The sequence below is a fragment of the Felis catus genome, chromosome A3 (genome assembly GCF_018350175.1).
Source record: "Felis catus isolate Fca126 chromosome A3, F.catus_Fca126_mat1.0, whole genome shotgun sequence".
Lineage (NCBI taxonomy): Eukaryota > Metazoa > Chordata > Mammalia > Carnivora > Felidae > Felis > Felis catus.
In genome coordinates, this window is record NC_058370.1 from 51,057,367 (window position 1) to 51,075,879 (window position 18,513).

The following is an 18,513-nucleotide window of genomic DNA, read 5'->3' on the forward strand; positions in this document are numbered from 1 at the left end:
AGACGTCTTTATTGCTAAATTTAATGGACACATTTTATTAGTTATTTAATATTTCAGAATTTCTTGTTGCTGGTCCCTTCTTTAAAACAATTCCTCCCCCTTCAAGATGTCATAACTGTAGGATTTTCTTTCTGTTTTCTTTTTTTAAAAAATTATTTCCTTATGTTTTAAATTTTATTTATATATATATATATATATATATATATATATATATGAAATTTATTGTCAAATTGGTTTCCATACAACACCCAGTGCTCATCCCAACAGGTGCCCTCCTCAATACCCATCACCCACTTTCCCCTCTTTCCTACCCCCCCCCCCCCATCAACCCTCAGTTTATTCTCAGTTTTTGAGAGTCTCTTATGGTTTGGCTCCCTCCCTTCTAACTTTTTTTTTCCTTCCCCTCCCCCCATGGTCTTCTGTTAAGTTTCTCAGGATCCACATAAGAGTGAAAACATATGGTATCTGTCTTTCTCTGTGCGACTTATTTCACTTAGCATAACACTCTCTAGTTCCATCCACGTTGCTACAAGAGGCCATATTTCATTCTTTCTCATTGCCCAGTATTATTCCATTGCTTCTTTTAAAGGTGAATTTTGTTTGCCAGTCTTTTTTTTTGAGAGAGAGAGAGAGAGAGAGAGAGCGAGCGCGAGAGCGAGAGCGAGAGCGAGCAAGCACGAGCTGGGGAGAGGGGCAGAGGGAGAGAGAGAGAATCTCAGGTGGGCTCCATGTTCAGCTCAGAGCCCCAGTCAGGGCTATATCCCATGATCCTGGGATCACAACCTCAGCCGAAATCAAGAGTTGGATGCTCAACTGACTGAGCCACTCAGGCACCCCTCCCTTGTTTGCCAGTCTTAAAGTTGTTCAGTATTATATTTTGGCAGCCCCCTTTTCCTTCTCTGTTTTGTTCAATTTAAATAATGTTACGTCAGATGTACAGGTTTCCCTTTGGCTCCCTATAAACCATATTATCATAGACAAATGAAGGTGTGTGATTACAGTTTTACCTAGAGAAGTCTTGAGTCCTGGAACAGTGCCAGGTGTCTTAGTACATGATCCCTTTAGACCTTGGTTTGAAGAAACATGGTTACCATATTCTCTCAGTAACCATGAATTGATTGCATTGGGAATTCTAGAATTTTCAGTTTCTTTCAGTCTGTTTTTTCAGACACTAGATCATTTTAAGTTACAGAGTAAATAAATTGTTGGGGCAAATTTTAAAAAGTGAACTGGGTATTGAGGCTAGAAAGGAAGGTAAAGGCAAACAGCATGTGAAAGAAAGATTTTTGAAATGTATCCTAAGGGAGATACAAGCTGAGGAGAAGGACCCTGGGCTTTAGAATTTCACTTCTACTTCTTTCTCTTATAGGGGAAGATGCTTGAAAACTGAAGTGACAGGAAGTGGTAGTTTCTGTGATAGGAACATGGGAGAGCTAAGGCTGTAGAACCTCTATTAGGGGAGAGGGATAAAGATATACCCTCTCAGCCAAGTTCCATTTAAGGCTGTCCCAGGTCTTTTTCCATTTAAGGAATCCTACATAATCTGATACTAAGCCTGAGACAACTGACAGATGTAAAAAAGTAAATATATGGCAGTATTTTAGAGATTGCATAGTCATCATTTAGTTAACAAAAGATAGGTCCCAGAAATGCTTATGACCAGACGTAGAAATTAGATAGGAGACACAGGATTATTTGCTGGAATATCAGACTTGAGTAATGTATTAAATTGAAAAATAAACTAAAATAATGCCATATGTTGAACAAAGTAATATATACATAGGAAGAAGAAGGGGCTACATTGGGAAAGAAAAGATAATTGTGTTTGAGATTTGGATGTGGGGTAAGACCAGGAGGATGATCTGGCCCTGCAGGTCCTTGCCAGGTATAATGGGTGCTCTAACCCCTTCAAGCTAGTTTCAGACAGCCTATTGTCATATGACCCAGGGGTTTACCAAAGAGAAGATGGGAGAACCATGAGACATCTTCTCTGATCTCCTTTTACCTCTCCTCTTAAGAACTAGGTCAAGTTTATCCTACCTTCTGTGTGAGCTATGCTTATAGAGACAGCAAGCAGTCCTGTTATTCTGTTTATCATGATATGTGTAGAAAGGTATTTTGTCAGTCATCTGTATGCTGTTTTTTTCATAGATGAATATAAAATGTGCACAGCCATATTTTTCTTAGTTGAATGTATACCTTTTAGCTGGAATGTTACTTTGCACTGCGGATTAAGCCAGAAATGATTGAATCAGTTTTGAAAATAAAAAGATATCTTTGTGTTTTTTTTTAAATGTTTATTTATTTATTTTGAGAGAGAGTGAGAGCGAGTGGGGGGAGGGGCAGAGAGAGAGGGAGAAAGAATCCCAAGCAGGCTCTGCACTGACAGCGTGGAGCCCGAGGGAGGGCTCACGAACTGTGAGATCATGACCTGAGCCAAAATCAAGACTTGGATGCTTAACCAACTAAGCCACCCAGACGCCTGAACATGAGATGCCTTTTAATTGTATTTACCAATCAAGAGAAAATTCACTTAAAATTTTTTAAGGTTTTTTTTTTTAAAACTAAAGTGAACTTTACCCATTATTTTCAATTTCTTTGTACATACTTTTACTTTTTTTAGTGGTCTAGTAATCTTTAAAGATCTTTGCAAAAGTTAAAGTATTCAAGATACATTTTTATATGGTTTTCTCCTTTGCTGCTTTGAGTAAATCCACTGGGGTAATTGGATAATATCAAATGCTAAAGTGCATTCACTGTGACAAGTACTTTAGTTGTAATATCACATTTATCTTCCCAACCCTAGGAGGTCAGAACTGTTATTTTCATTTTGGAGGGATGAGGCTTAACTTTCTCAAATTTTGCTGAGAAGTCTTGTTTTGTTTATGTTGTCGTTGTACCTCCTTGTCCCAGGCCCTCCTACATGGCTTTGGCAGTTATTTAGTGCTCCAACAGTTTGCGTCTGTTGCCACCATAAGCAATTAATTCTAACAGCCTTCTTAAGCCATACATTTATACTGATGTCATGTTAATTCTTCTCTACTGTGACATGGGCCATTGAGATCATTTCTAGGGGATCTCTGTTTTGGGAGAAGACAGGCTGCTTGTCATATGGTAACAGAGATTCTGTTGTATAGAAAAGAAATCTAATTTGCAGTTTCCACCTAACTCTGAAAGCCAAAAGAACTTCATACTGAATTGTAATTTTAGCAATTGGAGAAAATATTTTAATCTCCTTTTGCATTTGCTTATTTTGGTGTATATTTAATTTTTTATTGCTGCTTACAAATTATCATTTATTGTCTCAATGACCTAGTTTATCCTCACATATTCTAAGTTTTTGTTAGCCTCTGCTTTCTCGTGAATTGATTACTTATGTTTAGTTAGAAAATTTTGTTATATCTTCATAAATTAAGCTTTTTTTATTGAGGTATAATTTATGTGTAGTGAAATTTACCCTTTTTTATTATAAAGTCTTAGGAGTTTTGATGAACACATATAGTTGTGTGTAACTACAACTATAATCAAAGATATAGAACATTTCTATCACCATTTCCATCCCCTATTATTCCTTTGTGCTTCTTTGTAGTCCTCCTCCATCTCTGACAATCACTGATCAGTTTTCTGCTCCTGTTGTTTTGCCTTTACCAGAGTGTCCTACATATGGAATTATTGTAGCCTTGAGCTGGCTTCTTTCACTGAATGCAATACTTTTGAGATTTGTCCATGTTGTTGCATGTTCCTTTTTATTGCTGAGTAGTATTCCATTGTATGGATGTGTCACAGTTGAGTTTGTTCATTCTTTATTTGAGGAATACTTGGGCTGTTTCCAGTTTTTAACAGTTTTGAATAAAATCACTGTGTACATTCACATATAGGCTTTTATGTGAATATAAGTTTTTTATTTCATCTGGGTTGATATCTAGGAGTAAGATTGCTGAGTAGAATGGTAGGTATGTATTTAAGAAGCTGTCAAACTGTTTTCCGAAATGTTTGTACCAATTTGCCTTCCTAACAATAATGACTGAGAGCCTTTGTTGCTCTGCATCTTTGCCAGTATTGTTAGTTTTTTAAAAAGTCATTTTTATAGGTATATGGTCATATCTTGTAATTTATTTGGCTTTATCTAATGAGTGATGATGTTGAGCTACTGTCATTTGCTTATTTGCCATCTCTGTATTCCTGGTGAAGTATCTGTTCAAATATTTTCCCATTTTTAAAATTAAGTTATTGTATAATTATTGAGTTGTACAAGTTTTAAAAAGATATATATTTCTCATATTCCTTTATGATATAAATAATTTACAAATGTTTTATCAATCAAAGTATGTGTCTTGAGTTTTCATTCTCTTAACAGTGTCTTGAAGAGCAGAAACTTTTTTGGTTTATTAGGTTCAATTTATCATTTTTTTCTTTTATGGATCATGCTTTTGGTGTGGTAGCTAAGAAGTTTTTGTCTAACCTAAGGCCACAAGGTTTTATGTATACAATCTGTTTTGAGTTAATTTTTGTATATGTTACCAGGTTCCTTTTTTGTTTTTGTTTTTGTTTTTTGGGGGCAGATATCGGAATCTTAATTATTCTGGCACCATTTTTAAATTTCTTTTTAAATGTTTTTTTTTTTTTTTGAGAGACAGAGACAGAGTGCAAGTGAGGGAGGGGCAGAGAGAGAGCGAGAGAGAGAGAGAGAGAGAGAGAGAGAGAGAGAGAATCCAAAGCAGACTCCAGGCTCTGAGCTGTCAGCGCAGAGCCTGACATGGGGCTTGAATTCATGGACTTCGATATCATGACCTGAATTCAAATCTGATGCTTAACTAACTGAGCCACCCAGGCATCCCTCTGGCACCATTTTTAAAAAACACTATCCTTTCCACATTGAATTGCATTTGGACCTTGTTGGAAATCTACCCTCCCCTCTCCTTTGACTGCTCTGGCTCACATCACTCTCTTTCTTTCATGATATTGACCACACTTTGCTTTCTTGTTTAACTGCCTCCTCTTCACTAAGCTCCTTGAGAGGAGGAGCTTTTGTATGGGACCAAGGATAGAAAGGGTATCCAAGCAGAGGTAATGATAATTGCTGGGGTAGAACTTTGACATGTCTGAAAACATGCCAAAAGGGGTCATCAAGGACAACATGAAGCTGCAGAAATAGATGGTGGTCAAATCCTGTAGGGCCTTAGTGAGGCCATAGTACCAAAGGAGACTATGGTCTAGGACAAAAGGATTGGCATAGAGAGGGAACAGGGCATCATCACACTGTGATACTCCTTTTTGTCAAAGTGTATAAAAGAGGGGCAATAAAAAACTTCATTTATTTATTACCTGTGTCATGTTTCACAGCTCCCTAAAGAGTTCTGCCCAGTGCTTTTCTTGGGTTAAAATGGATTAAGCCTTCCTTACGTATTGGTTATTTTAGTCAGAATATAGTAATATTTTACTAAATTTACATGTGACTAAACTTTTCCCAGAGGAGATTTGCTAGAGCTATGTTTCAAGGATTCCTGTCACTAATGGATACCTCTTGTAGCACAAAACCTGGAGATGGCCTGGTTGACCCTTTACTCCTCATTGCCACTTCCAGATCATTCTCCTCTCCTCCCTAAACATTCTCTCTTGACTTTCAATCAGCTATCCCACTGTATACTCACTATCTCTCTGTTACATTCATCTCTGAAACTTATCTGCCTCCATGCTTGATGGTGTAGGTACTGGCTCCCTGTGATTCTCCAACATTAGATCTGTGGTAATTCTATGGGATTTCAGTATCCACATGGATTATCCTTTCAGTACCCTGCCTTTCAGTTTTTGGCCTCTTCTCCTTCAATGTCTTGTATTCTGTTCCCTGCTTTCACCTGTCCTTCTTGTGGTTAATATCTTGACCTTGTTATTCCCTGTAAATGCAGCCCCTCCAGGCAGTCCACTCAGCCACACCTCCTACCTTTTCTGTTTACTCCCTGTGGTACCGAGTCCCACAATTCTTTGACCTGACCTGTTGTTCCTACTACCTTTTCCCTTCCTTCATGTCTTCCATGCTTTTTCCCCTTTTTGCCCAGTTGTAAGTCCTTCCTCATAACATTTATAGTCATTTCCTTGCGTGTCTCAGTTCCCTTCCTTGCTTCATCATTCTCCACTGGCAAAAGCCACACACAGTGAAATTATACTATCTCCAGACTCTGCTCATGCAGCCTCACAGCTGAATAAGATTGAGGGTAATCATGCTGAATGGTCTCACTCTTAAGTCATGACCACTGGACTCTGGAGGCCTTGGTGCTGCCTGAAAATTGTACCACATTTTCTTCATTTATTTGCCCTCTAATTCTTCTAGATTAAGGATCTTCTAGATTAAGGGTTTTCTTTATAGGGTCAAATAGTATTTTCAGCGTTGTAAGCCAGATGGTCTCTCACAACTATGCAACTCTGTTGTGGCCTGAAAACAACCACACAAAATACGTAAAGGAATGATAGTGGCATACTCTCTCCTCCCCCAAAGGCTTTCTTTACCTGTCTTCCAGGATTCCACATATATCTGGATTTCTTTCACCCTCTTTGGCTGATCTTTCTCAGTCACTTAGACTGGTTGCTCCTTAGTGCCCCAGCCTTTAAATGTTGGAGTTCCCCCAGCGTTCACTTCTGTGATCCCTTCTCTTTTCTAAATACCTTTTACTCCGTGGGTGATTTCATCTCTTCCTGTAGCATTGACTACTTGCCATGTACTGATGACTTCAGAATTTTCACCTGTGATCTAGAGATCCTTCACTCTCAACTTGTCTATCCAGCTACCTACCTAGTACCTCCACTTCAGCATCTAGTAGGCATTTCCAATTTAATATGTTTCAGAGAGAACTCCTGACCTTCCACAGTCCTCATTCTATTGTCTTCCCAGTTCCAGTAAGTGGAAGCTCCCTCCTGCATGTTGCTCAAATAAAAAACTTGGAAACCATTCTCTATACCTCTTTACATCCCACATTGAACATTCAGCAAGTTCTAATTTTTTTTAATGTTTGTTTATTTTTGAGAGAGACTGAGACAGAGCTCACGTCGGGGAGGAGCAGAGAGAGAGAGACACACACAGAATCCAAAGCAGGCTCCAGGCTCTGAGCTGTCAGCACAGATCCCAATGCGGGGCTCGAATTCACAAATGGTGATATCATAACCTGAGCCAAAGTCGAAGTCTTAACCTACTGACCAGCCAGGTGCCTCTCAACAAGTTCTACTTTTGAGGTAGATCCAGAATTTAACCATGTCTTAGCTCTTACATCATTCACATTCTGCCATGATCTCTTTTCTTGAATTAACATAGTAGCTTCTTAACCAGTCTGTTTCTGTGTTGCCATTTTTTTTTTTGAATTTTTAAATTTTATTTAAATCCAAGTTAGTTAACATATAGTGTATTAATTTCAGGAGTAGGATTTAGTGATTTATCACTTGCATATAACACCCAGTCCTCATCCCAACAAGTACTCTCCTTAGTGCCCATCACCCATTTAGCTCATTCCCCCTACCCAACACCCCTCCAGCCAGCCTCAATTTGTTCTCTGAATTTAAGAGTCTCTACGGTTTGCCTCCCTCCTTTTATCTTATTTTTCCTTCCCTTCCCCTATGTTCATCTGTTTTGTTTCTTAAATTCCACATATGAGTGAAATCATATATTTATCTTTCTCTGACTGACTTACTTCACTTAGCATAATACACTCTAGTTCCATTTGCCTTGCCATTCTTTAGTCTACTCTCAACATAGTAGCTGTAGCCAACTATTTAATACAAAGAGAAATCATGTCTCTCTTATGCTAAAAACTCTTCAAAGTCAGTCCTTACATAATTTGGCTCTCATTTCTCTCTGACCCCTCTGTATCTCCCTTCCTCCCCTGCAGCCACCAGCCACATTGGCCTCCTTGATGTTCCTCATACCAACAGCAACATCTGCCTCAGGATCCTTGCAATGGTTTAATTCCTTCTGCCTGGAATGCTCTTCCTCCAGATAGCCCCTTCATCTGCTCTCCTCCCTTAACTCCTTCAGGTCCCCTAACTCCTATGTCTTCAGGACGTACTTACCACCTTTCCAGTTAGGCCTTCCCTAACCTCAGGGCACCTGCCTGGCTCAATCAATCAGTAGAGCATGCAACTCTTGATCTCGGGGTTTTGAGTTTGAGCCAACGTTGGGTATAGAGATTACTTAAAAAAAGTAAAATCTTTAAAAACAAAACCAAAATGATATCTCCTCACTCATGCCACCTCCACATTTCCTGTCCCCCTTTCTTGTCTTATTTTTCTTTATTGTGTTTATTATTCTCTTTTATTAGCAGTGTCTGCTTTATGCCTGTCTTTCCCTAACTGGAATGGAAGCTCCCTGATGGCCAGGACTTTTTTCTGTTTTGCTCAGTTATACTTACCCCATACCTAGGATAGTTCCTGGAACATAGTAGTCATTCAGTACATATCTTTTGAATAAATGCATTTTTATAGATATTTGAAAAATACTTATATTCTATTAGTCTCTGTTAAATTCACATAAATGATAATATTAATGGTTATTAAGAAGAAAAGGTAGTATTCTCTTCCCTCTAAGAATCAGACTCCAGGTGTTTGTCCATATGCATAAATAATCTGTAACCATGGTGTCAATACAGTTTTATATTCTTATTTTGCTACTTAATATCACATCATGTCATTAATCTTAATTTTCCTGTCACTTCCAATTTTTTGTAAAAAAAGTATTTCAACATAGACTTATATGGAACTTCTTCCTTTTTTAAAAAAAGATTTATCTTTTTCTGACTTGTAAAAATAGGATAATACTTTCTAAACTGCAGCCTGTTACTAGTAATATATAGCATTAACTATGTTCAGTCTAAAAATCAAGCCTGACTGGCTTAGTGAGTTAGGCTGAATTTTTAGTGCTCTAAAATGTGGAAGAATTACCAATATGGATGAATTCCAGTCTTAGGGAATCAGTGGCAACTTCAAGAGAAATGGGAATTATCACTGTATTTATTTATTTATTTATTTATTTATTTATTTATTTATTTATTTATTGTTAATGTTTATTTTTGAGAGAGAGAGAGACAGAGAGAGAACATGAGTGGGGGAGGAGCAGAGAGAGAGGGAGTCACAGAATCCGAAGCAGGCTCCAGGCTCTGAGCTGTCAGCATAGAGCCCAACGCAGGGCTTGAACTCAACGAACTGCAAGATCATGACTTGAGCCAAAGTCGGATGCTTAACTGACTGAGCTACCCAGGTGTCCCACCACTGTATTTATTTTTAATAATCATGGAAAAGTTACCCTAGATTAATTATACACTTGACTGAAGACTTCAGTGGTTATGTAGAATCTCCTTGAGGGATCCAGAGCGCTCATGAAAACCTTAAACTCAGTATTTCCAAAATTGCATCAAACCAATGCTGATTTATCTCATTTTCTTTCCTGCCTCACAGTAACATCTACTAAATTACCACCTTTGAAGGTGGGCATGGCTTCACTCTAAGGCAGAGTGGATGTCCAGCCCCCTGTTTCCTTGTCCAGGCTTACCTCTTCTGTCCTCCTTGCACTTAACCTTAAGCCTCCTTAGGCTTAAATGATAATGAGCTTACTGCAGTTTTCCTAGCTTTCCTAGTATACTTGCATGGTTTTGCACACATTGATTCCTCTACTTTCTTTTCCCATTTGCTAGGAATATTCCTATTTCTCCTTCAAGTCTTTGATCAAGGCTTTTCTTGGCAGTACCTTCTCTGACCATGCAGGGTTCAGTATACCCCGAGCTACTGTGGTGTTTATAAGTTGAATGCATGTCTCCCCACAGTACTAAAATTTAAATTGCAAGGATATTGGCTTATTCACCTTTGTTATTCTGTCCTGGAGATGGAAAACCTTTTAGTAAGTATTGTGTATATTTGTGGAATAAATAAAAAGCAGTATATTGATAGTCTTCATACTGACTCCTCAGTATTCTTTTTTCCCAGATATTCCATGTCAATTTTAAGTCTTTTAATTTAATTTAATTTAATTTTATTTTATTTATTTTATTTTATTTTTTTATGTTTATTTATTTTAGATAGAGAGAGACAGAATGCAAGTGGAGGAGGGGCAGAGAGAGAGGGAGACACAGAATCCAAAACAGGCTGTAGGCTTGGGTGGCTGGGCTCAAACCCATGAATCTTGAGATCATGACCTTAGCTGAAGTCAGACTGACTGAACCCCTATTTTTTTACTTTTTAGAGAGAATGCACACAAGCCCAGGAGAGGGACAAAAAGAGAAAGAAAGAGAATCTTAAGCAGGCTCCCCATTCAGCTCAGAGCCCGACGTGGGGCTCAGTCTCAGGTCCCTGGAATCATGATCTGAGCTGAAATCAAGAGTCATACTGTCAACCAACTGAGCCACCCAGGTGTTCCTAAGTCCTTCTAATGAATTTCTTCTGCCTTCCCCCTTCTTCAGCTCCTTTTCCCATTTGCTTGCTTTTCCCATTTACTTTTCAAATTTGACTGGCTTTTTTTTCATGAGTCTACATGGAACATGCTCCCTCTCCCAGGAATTCAAGCTGTCTACTTTTCATTTTAATAGCCTTTGAGATTTAGTTCCAAAAAGCCTTTTCACATCAACTAGATACAATTATGTTATGCCTGTCCTTACTTCCCCTTGTCTGAGCATGCAGTTTCCATGGCTCATTCTTCATTCTCCATATCACATACTTTTTCCTCACTGCTTGCTTATAGTTATACAGTCATAAAATCTGAGTTGAAAGAGACCTTAGAAGTTCATTATTTTTGCTTCTCACTCAGTGAAGGAATTGGCTCTGTGTATCCAGTTGATGACTGGGTCACTGTTTAAATTCCCCCCCCCCCCCCCCCCCCCGGGGCCACTAACTGAATCCTTCCTAGGACAGCCCATTCCACTCTTGCTAGGCAGCTCTAGTCATTCAGTAATTTCTCTTCACTGTGTCAGATTGACCTCTCTAGTCCATTCATGCATCCTAAGTTTTCCCTTGGGAACTCATTTCCCTAAAACAGACTATAGAGATGTTTGAATATACTTTGCTATCCCTTGATAGAGCAATAGGCTAAGGATGTTGGGAAAAATTCGGATTGCCTTGACTCACACAGTGCTAGAAAATAATTTTTAGAAGGCTTAAAAACTTATGTGTAAGACATGAAACCCTTAAAGAACTTGGAAAAAATTCAAATGGATTTTTTTGAACCTCAGGGTATGAAAAGATTTTTTAAGCTTCACATTTAAGGAAGAAACCAGAAAGGAAAACATGGATTGGACTCTGAAAATTGAAAGAGTCAGTGACAAATCAGGAAAAGATATTTGTAATACACATGACAAGCACAGTTATATCTAACAGCTTTTGTTAATAAGAGGAACAAAAAAGGGGATACCCCGATGGGCAAATGGGGGAAAACATGAATTTAAGATTTATGAAAATATTCTGAAAAAAATACTCAAAATACTGGATGTCAAATTAAGATGTCAGTGTTTGCCTGTGAACTTGACAAATACTTAAAAAGTGTTAATATAGTGTATTGATGACTTCATGGTGAAATGAACATACAGATTTTATTTTTTGTTTTTTTTTTTAACATACTAATTTTGGAAATGTGAGCAGGTATATAGCCTTTTTGAGGAGGAGTTTGACAATATGTTCATACCTTTGATCAGGACAATATGTTCATACCTTTGATACTAGGAATTTATCATGAGGAAATTATCAGATGTACAAAATGATTGATGTTTATACAGGTGTGTCCTCTTGGGTCCTTTGGGAAGCAGATGCTGAAGTTAAGAGTGTTAGAAATAGATTGGGAGTGAGAGGCAGGGAGGGGAGGTAATGCCTGTAAGAGATAGGGAGGAAGCAATACTGGAAAGGAAAAGGCTTCAGGCTCTGATGCAGATTTTGACAGCTGTGAAAGGAAAGAAGCGGAAGCAGAACTTGGCAGAGAGAGCCTCAGAGGCTATTCAGGTCTGGCAGTCTGGGCCAACCCAGTGGAGACCTCTCTGACTGCCTGTTAGGGGGGGCTCACCTAGTGCAGAAGGGGCCAGGCCCTGACACGCTCTTTGTGCTCAGTCCTGGGCTAGGGGCTGCCAGGAAGGAGTGGTCTTGGGTGGAATACTGTGCATCCTGAAGGCTCTAAAGCTGGAAGCTATCAGCCAACTGCATTCTTTGTAGCCAAAGGGCTAGTTCTTGCTGGAAGGGAGATGTAAGTACTATACCACAAATGGATGTTTATTGCAGTGTTATTAAAATGACATGATTAGAAATGCTATTTTTTCCTATAATAAACATAAAATACTCCCATTTCTAATTAAGAGTGGGAAGGTAACTTCAAGATAAGATTACATTTATTATTTTAAGCAGCCATGTATTACTGTAAACTTTTGTTAACCTTGATACCCCTAATTTTTTATCACATGAACTACTATCAAGAATTTACATGTCTTGATCTTTTGAGGCTGAATATTAGACTTTGTATTTACCCTCTAACTTTTATATTTACTGGAGATGATGGTAAAATTGAGGTGATATTTTGATGGGATTTAGACTACCCCAAACTGCCTTAAACTGAGACTGCCCTGGAGGAGATCCAGGTGTGCACATAGGAGGCCAATGTGTTGCTTTGCCTTACACTGCCCAGTCTCACTGGTTTCAGTTGAATTCTTTCTTTTTCCCCTGGGGTGTAATTAGCATTCACTTCTAGAATCAGGTAATGTTAGTACTTGTTTTTAGGAAAATTTTAGATCAGCACTCTTAAGTTTATTTTAAAGTTTCCTTAACCTGAAGATTTAATAAAATGATTTTAATCAATGAGTCTTGGAATCTGTCAAAGAACTCTGCCTGTTTGAAAGCCATACAATAGGCCTAGGTAATTATTTTGACCACTCTCTGCTTTTCGTTGTCTCTTACTTTTTTTTTTTTCTTTTTTTTTGGTCCTAAAGAACTCCAAGAAACACACCAGGGGACAGTTTGAAAACTTTGGTTCTTTGATTAATTTCTTTTTAATACGAAATTTATTGTCAAATTGGTTTCTATACAGCACCCAGTGCTCATCCCAAAAGATGCCCTCCTCAATGCCCATCACCCACCCTCCCCTCCCTCCCACCCCTCATCAACCCTCAGATTGTTCTCAGTTTTTAAGAGTCTCTTATGGTTTGGCTCCCTCCCTCTCTAACTTTTTTTTTTTCCTTCCCCTCCCCCATGGTCTTCTGTTAAGTTTCTCAGGATCCACATAAGAGTGAAAACATATGGTATCTGTCTTTCTCTGTATGGCTTATAGCATAACATTCTCCAGTTCCATCCATGTTGCTACAAAAGGCCATATTTCATTCTTTTTCATTGCCACGTAGTATTCCATTGTGTATATGAACCACAATTTCTTTATCCATTCATCAGTTGATGGACATTTAGGCTCATTCCATAATTTGGCTATTGTTGAGAATGCTGCTATAAACATTGGGGTACAGGTGACCCTATGCATCGGCACTCCTGTATCCCTTGGGTAAATTCCTAGCAGTGCTATTGCTGGGTCAGAGGGTAGATCTATTTTTAATTTTTTGAGGAACCTCCACAGTGTTTTCCAGAGCAGCTGCACCAGTTTGCATTTCCACCAACAGTGCAAGAGGGTTCCCGTTTCTCCACATCCTTGCCAGCATCTATAGTCTCCTGATTTGTTCATTTTAGCCAGTCTGACCAGCACGAGGTGGTAATCTCAGTGTGGTTTTGATTTGTATTTCCCTGATGAGGAGTGATGTTGAGCATCTTTTCATGTGCCTGTTGGCCATCTGGATGTCTTCTTTAGAGAAGTGTCTATTCATGTCTTCTGCCCATTTCTTCACTGGATAATTTTTTTTTTCGGGTGTGGAGTTTGGTGAGTTCTTTATAAATTTTGGATACTAGCCCTTTGTCAGATAATGTCATTTGCAAATATCTTTTCCCATTCCTGCGGTTGCCTTTTAGTTTTGTTGATTGTTTCCTTTGCAGTGCAGAAGCTTTTTATCTTCATGAGGTCCTAATAGTTCATTTTTGCTTTTAATTCCCTTGCCTTTGGGGATGTGTCAAGTAAGAAATTGCTGCAGCTGAGGTCAGAGAGGTTTTTTCCTGCTTCTCCTCTAGGGTTTTGGTGGTTTCCTGTCTCACATTCAGGTCCTTTATCCATTTTGAGTTTATTTTTGTGAATGGTGTAAGAAAATGGTCTAGTTTCATTCTTCTGTGTGTTGCTGTCCAGTTCTCCCAGCACTATTTGTTAAAGAGACTGTCTTTTTTCCATTGGATTTTCTTTCCTGCTTTGTCAAAGATTAGCTGGCCATACTTTTGTGGGTCCAATTCTGGAGTCTCTATTCTATTCCTTGGTCTATGTGCCTGTTTTTGTGCCAATACCATGCTATCTTGATGATTACAGCTTTGTAGTAGAGGCTAAAGTCTGGGATTGTGATGCCTCCTGCTTTGGTCTTCTTCAAAATTACTTTGGCTATTCGGGGCCTTTTGTGGTTCCATATGAATTTTAGGATTGCTTGTTCTAGCTTCGAGAAGAATGCTGGTACAATTTTGATTGGGATTGCATTGAATGTGTAGATTGCTTTGGGTAGTATTGACATTTTAACAATATTGTTAACAATATTGTTCTTCCAATCCATGAGCACAGAATGTTTTTCCATTTCTTTATAGCTTCTTCAATTTCTTTCATAAGCTTTCTATAGTTTTCAGCATACAGATCTTTTACATCTTTGGTTAGGTTAATTCCTAGGTATTTTATGGTTCTTGGTGCAATTGTGAATGGGATCAGTTTCTTTATTTGTCTTTCTGTTGCTTCATTATTAGTGTATAAGAATGCAACTAATTTCTGTACATTGATTTTGTATCCTGAGACTTTGATTAATTTTATAAAGATAAAAATTGTGGGAAAATAAAGTTAAAATGAAGCTATTAAAACCAAGTCACATTTCTGTTCCTCTAAGGCTCATTGTTATACCTAGAGAAAGGGGCAGTTTCAAGAATGTTTACAAGTAAGGAAACTTGTTATCTAATGTATTTTGTGAAAGAATCAGCAAATGTTTCCCCATAATTGGCTGATAGGAAAAAGGTCATCTACTATATGTGTCCCTAGGGACCCAGAACAATTGTGTGCCACCTCTGTTGTATTGCCGATACTCCCCAAAGTGAAATTTTGAAGAAGGTAGAGCACCGAAACTTCCTTTGGCTATCTCAATGTTTTGGTACTTTTTTCCCCATGATTCATTATATATTATAACTTAAAAAAAAGTGTGTTAGACTTTGCCAGGAATTAAAGGTACTATATGTTTTTTACTTCTAGGTAGTGTATGTATAGATTTAAATATATATGTGTTTGTGAATGTATGACGTATATATGTATTTAAAACAAAGTGTAGGGGCGCCTGGGTGGCGCAGTCGGTTAAGCGTCCGACTTCAGCCAGGTCACGATCTCGCGGTCCGGGAGTTCGAGCCCTGCGTCAGGCTCTTGGCTGATGGCTCAGAGCCTGGAGCCTGTTTCCGATTCTGTGTCTCCCTCTCTCTGCCCCTCCCCCGTTCATGCTTTGTCTTTCTCTGTCCCCAAAAAAACGTTGGAAAAAAAAATTAAAAAAAAAAAAAACAAAGTGTAAAAGCAAACTGCATAATCAAGTGTAGGTAGTGGTTTCATTAGTCTAACTTGGAATGAGACTGTGATTGCCTGTCATGAGTTTGTGTTTCTCAGAGGTAAGTTCTTAAGGTCAGGGCTGTGTCTTACTCCTCTTGAGACCCCGGTACCCAGCACAGTGATTTACACATAGTAAGTGATCATTGATATTGCAGACTGGAATTTCACTTCCAGTTTGTTGTTTTGTTTAATTTTGTTTTAATTTAGGTTTTGCCACTAGAAGGACTTGGTCAGCTCTTGTCCCCTTCTTATTTTACCTTCAATAATGTCCTGTTAATTTATTAAAACCTTTTTATTCTAAAACTTGTTTTGGAAATTTGACTAGTCAGGTAGTAGCAGTGGAAAATATTAAAAACAACTATTTATAATATTTTTATGTGACTCATTCATACTTCCTGATCAAAACTTTTATCCACAGAGATATTAAGTAGACTTTTTGGCAGGTATTCAGAAACACAGGAAGTGAATAATCAAAAGCAGATCTTTGAAATGAGCTTACATAAATGACAGAAAAATAACCTAGGTTTTATTAGTCAGAATTTAATGATGAACTAGTACAAAACCTATCCTGTTTTTTTAAGCAAATTTTACTTATCAACCGAATTGCTTACTAAGCAAGCATTTAACAAAAATATGCTATTCATTACATTAAAACCCTAAAGCTACTTTCTTACCATATTTTTTTTTACATCAGGAAGTAGCATTCAGCATGGAATGTTCTACACTCTTACTCGATTTATCTAAGGCAAGGCTCTCAACAGGGTCCCCAAACAGTTGTGTTCTGTGGTACTTCTTTGCCTTTACCAACAAGTGAGACTCTTGAGGTGGACTCTTCAAAATTCCTCAGTCAGCTACTCATCTCTTGTCTGTAATGTGTTTCTCATCCTCCTTCATAACCTCATTCATAATTGCAAAAGGAGACAATGAACTTTTTTTTTCCCTTTACCAAACTACTATACTCATGATTTACTTTCTCCAAATACAAAATTTTACCTCACTCCAGTGCTTATGGATTTTTTTCTACCCTAAATGCCACCTTCTCTCTTGGTATATATACCACTTTCCTGACTCATTTCAATATTATTGTCTTCTCTGAAAACTGCTTTGGCCTTTAATGATCTCTTTCTCCACATGTCTGTAACTACCATTGCTCTTTCCCTTAGTTTTTTCTTACTTTTCTGTTCTGGCATAGGAGAGGGACATGAGCCACTGCCTACATGCCACACAATGACTAGAGGTGAGACAGCTGGATGGAGGGAGTAAGGTGAAGTATATATAATTAAAAAACAAAACCTTAGGCCAATTTGATGTGCTTTGTATCATTATGTAATTTTCACTTTTTAAATTGTGAAAATATGGCTATCATCTGTAAGTGTTCATCACAGAGCTTTTGTTGTGTGTTTTTATATAAGGACATCTTCCAACTGACAGGAGTCATTTCATGTTGGAACAATGTGTTCAGTTGTATGTGGAGTGGTTAAGTCACAAGGCCAGCCTTCAAAAGCTTCTGTTACCCAGAATGTACAGAGGTAGATTGTTGTTAGCATTCTGTAAAATCCAGTTATGATATATACCTGTCTATCTGTGAGATTGCATTCACAATCCCAGTGTGTGTGTGTATGGGGGCGGGTGTGTGTATGGGTGTGCATGGTGCCAGAAACACTATTTTCTTGCTATAGTAGTAAGGTTCTTCTCCCTTTCATCATATATTGTCATATACAAAACAGAATACTATACCACAGTATGAATGTAGTAGATCTACATACTAGAAGCAGTTTTCAGGAGAGATTAAGGGAAAAAAAATCACAATGCAGAGCAATAGACCACTACCATTTATATAAACAAAGACACTTGCATATTCACTTATGCTCATACATGTATGGTCTGTCTCTGGAAGTATACATAGGTTTGCTAAAGTACTAGCAAGTCAAGGGTAGGAAGGGAACTTATTTTGCAGTTTTCTTATTGGCACTGTTTGCATTTTTCTTACTATAATCCATATTACTACTTTTTTAAAAATGCCACATTTCCTTAGTATCTTGTGTAGTCAAAAGTAGGATAGCAGTTTTTGAGGTAGTATGGATTTGAAATTCCCACAACTTCTCTTGTACCTTTTTCCCCCCATTCCTCACTGTTGCAAACAGTGAATATGTGTTTGGTTTACAACTTGGGACAGTAGTAGAAGGAATATCTGCTTTGCAGGCAGATCAGACCTGTGTCTACATCATACTGGCTTTTATGATTTGGAGTAATTTATTTAATTTTATAGAAGCCTTGAATATGTATAGCTCAGAAAATAATAAACATAGTTAAATAAAATATACTTAATGAGCTGCATAGTGATAGACATATAATAGGAATTCTACAAATGATAATTATTTCTATTTTAGTTGGATAACTAAAGGACTTAAGTTTTTTTAATTCATTAATGTTTATTTATTTTTGAGAGAGAGAGTGACATAGTGTGAGCAGAGGACGGGCAGAGAGAGAGACACACACACACACACACACACACACACACACACACACAGAATCCAAAGCAGGCTCCAGGCTTTGAGCCATCAGCACAGAGCCCAATGTGGGGCTTGAACCCATGAACAGTGAGATCATGACCTGCGCCGAAGTTGGATGATTGACTGAGCCACCCAGATGCCCCAGGACTTGTTCAGATTTTTAGATCACTGCTTTCTTAAATGTACTAAAATTGGATCATTAACAATTGTATTTACTCTGGCATGCTTCTGTGGCAAATACCTAATTTTGAATATCTCCTTGGCTCTTAGAGTATTTTTTTAGTGAAATAGCTTATTTTCCCTTTTTAATCCTGTAAAGTCTTTTAAGTAAAAGTAATGTGCGTTGTTTTCCTG

The 18,513-nt window shown here is 38.0% G+C and overlaps 1 protein-coding gene across 2 annotated transcripts in view; it reads left to right on the top strand.

The window, feature by feature from the left end:
* Positions 1-18,513, top strand: part of SEPTIN10 (septin 10) — a 66,468-nt gene that overhangs the window by 7,850 nt on the left and 40,105 nt on the right. The window contains exon 1 of one of the 2 annotated variants that reach the window (XM_019826932.3): positions 7,205-7,224. The exons of the other annotated variant lie outside the window; for it this stretch is intronic. The gene's annotated coding sequence lies outside the window, so the exon portion shown is untranslated. Of the gene's footprint in view, positions 1-7,204; positions 7,225-18,513 lie in introns of those variants that run through there. 2 annotated transcript variants of the gene reach the window in all.